At 41.0% G+C, this 2,500-nt stretch overlaps 1 protein-coding gene across 2 annotated transcripts in view; it reads right to left on the reverse strand.

Moving 5' to 3' along the window:
- LOC125030709 (nicotinate phosphoribosyltransferase-like) overlaps nucleotides 1-2,500 on the reverse strand; it is a 32,077-nt gene that overhangs the window by 14,370 nt on the left and 15,207 nt on the right. The gene's annotated exons all lie outside the window — the stretch shown is intronic.

Below are 2,500 nucleotides of genomic sequence, written 5' to 3' on the forward strand. Positions count from 1 at the left end.
ATAAGTGATTCATTATTTGTCTGTTTGAATATCTACAATAACTGTTACACATACAATCATTAACATTTTAGTTTGTTTGTGTTTGTAACTTTATACTGTCTTTTTCAACAATTTAAATTTCTGATTAGTAAATATGCAGGTACTATACACAGAAATCTGCTGTAGTTGTGCTTCAGAAGTAACTGTGGAATAAAAAGTAAGTTTTCCTTCAGTTTATAAATACTTATACAAAGCTTGTGATTATCAATAAACTACATCACTACCTAACGCGTGCGTGTGCGCGAGGGCGCGCATTTAATCAAACCAAAGGTGTCAATTGCAAGAGAGAATTCGCTTGTGCTTACTTCAGCGCACATGCCACCATCAGCACAAAGCACAATAGAAGTTTATGTATGACCTACATATGAAAGCATACAAGTAAACAACAACGAAGAACAAAAGTCGATATACAGAATAAGAGAAAGTTAGAGATGAAGATGCCATCGTCGGCCGCCTGCTGGGAAAGACGTCAGTTCATGTCGTTTGCTATTTAGCATATGTTAGCACTGATAAGGATCGGGGTGGAGGATGAACTGGGTAACAATTGCAATAATAAATAAAAGAATACTAATAAATAATATAACAATAATAAATAATAATAAAATTAACAATAACAAAAACAAAATCGCATTGAGGACACGAAATGAAGAAAAAAAATATGAACTGCATCGCCATTTATGCATGTCACCATCAGCATGATCTGAATCTCCGTAAATACAATCATTGATACCATGACCTCCGTTTACTCCTTATCATCATCCTTAGACAACCAACCCTTCCCTGGCCTTCGAAAGCATGCAGCGGTGCAGCTGGACGCTTTGCAATGGGAAGGCGAGTTACAGTGATATGAGTTGCATGTTGCGTGCCCCTCTCGGGTTCCTGACTCACGCACTCGCACGTCGTCGCTACTGCCATGTTACGTAATCGTTTATGGGTTTTCATTACGCAATTATCACGTGCAAAGCGAGAGAGAAAGGAGAAGGGGGGGAGGGGGGGGAGAGGAGAGGGAGGGAGCCATGCCCTTGAGCTATAGTGTCGCAGTGCAGTATGGTGTAGAACCGCTGTGCATGGATGATGCTTGTGTGTTACATATTTGGTCATGTATTTGTTAATCCGTATCATTACCTATCATTATCGTTATTACCTTCATTTTAATAACAAAAAACTGTCCACGTCTCCCTAATGATATACCTATTTTCCATATTGATATTATGTACATAAATATGCAGTTCTTTGGTGTTTAAAACAAACAAATATATATAATAAAATAAAGTAATGATAAATATTCTTTCACTTGTCTGTTTATCCATCTATCTTTCTGACTATCTATCTAGAGCAAGGGTTCTTAACCTGGGTTCAGTGGCCGGGTTTCAAGGGGGTCACGTGGGAATCAGATAAACATCAACATTTATGCTAGCGCCATTTTATAGATTTTTACTTTAGAGTTTAATAATACTTTGTGCGTTTCATATATGCAATAAATTCTCAATAAATACAAAACATCATATACATAGCACGTAAAGTTTTGTTTGTGTGAATCTTTCTGGGGAAAGGAGAGAGAGAGAGAGAGAGAGAGAGAGAGAGAGAGAGAGAGAGAGAGAGAGAGAGAGAGAGAGAGAGAGAGAGAAAGAAAGAGAGAAAGAGAGAAAGAGAGAGAGAGAGAAAGAGAGAAAGAGAGAAAGAGAAAGAGAGAGAGAGAGAGAGAGAGAGAGAGAGAGAGAGAGAGAGAGAGAGAGAGAGAGAGAGAGAGAGAGAGAGAGAGAGAGAGAGAGAGAGAGAGAGAGAGAGAGAGAGAGAGAGAGAGAGAGAGAGAGAGAGAGAGAGAGAGAGAGAGAGAGAGAGAAAGAGAGAGAGAGAGAGAGAGAGAGAGAGAGAGAGAGAGAGAGAGAGAGAGAGAGAGAGAGAGAGAGAGAGAGAGAGAGAGAGAGAGAGAGAGAGAGAGAGAGAGAGAGAGAGAGAGAGAGAGAGAGAGAGAGAGAGAGAGAGAGAGAGAGAGAGAGAGAGAGAGAGAGAGAGAGAGAGAGAGAGAGAGAGAGAGAGAGAGAGAGAGAGAGAGAGAGAGAGAGAGAGAGAGAGAGAGAGAGAGAGAGAGAGAGAGAGAGAGAGAGAGAGAGAGAGAGAGAGAGAGAGAGAGAGAGAGAGAGAGAGAGAGAGAGAGAGAGAGAGAGAGAGAGAGAGAGAGAGAGAGAGAGAGAGAGAGAGAGAGAGAGAGAGAGAGAGAGAGAGAGAGAGAGAGAGAGAGAGAGAGAGAGAGAGAGAGAGAGAGAGAGAGAGAGAGAGAGAGAGAGAGAGAGAGAGAGAGAGAGAGAGAGAGAGAGAGAGAGAGAGAGAGAGAGAGAGAGAGAGAGAGAGAGGAGAAGAAAGAGAGAGGAGGAGAGAGAAAGAGAAGAGAAAAGAGAGAAAAAGAAGGGGAGAGGAAGAGAAAAGAAGAAGAGAAAAGAAAAAAAGAGAAGAGAGAGAA

The sequence above is a fragment of the Penaeus chinensis genome, chromosome 11 (genome assembly GCF_019202785.1).
Source record: "Penaeus chinensis breed Huanghai No. 1 chromosome 11, ASM1920278v2, whole genome shotgun sequence".
Classification (NCBI taxonomy): Eukaryota; Metazoa; Arthropoda; class Malacostraca; order Decapoda; family Penaeidae; genus Penaeus; species Penaeus chinensis.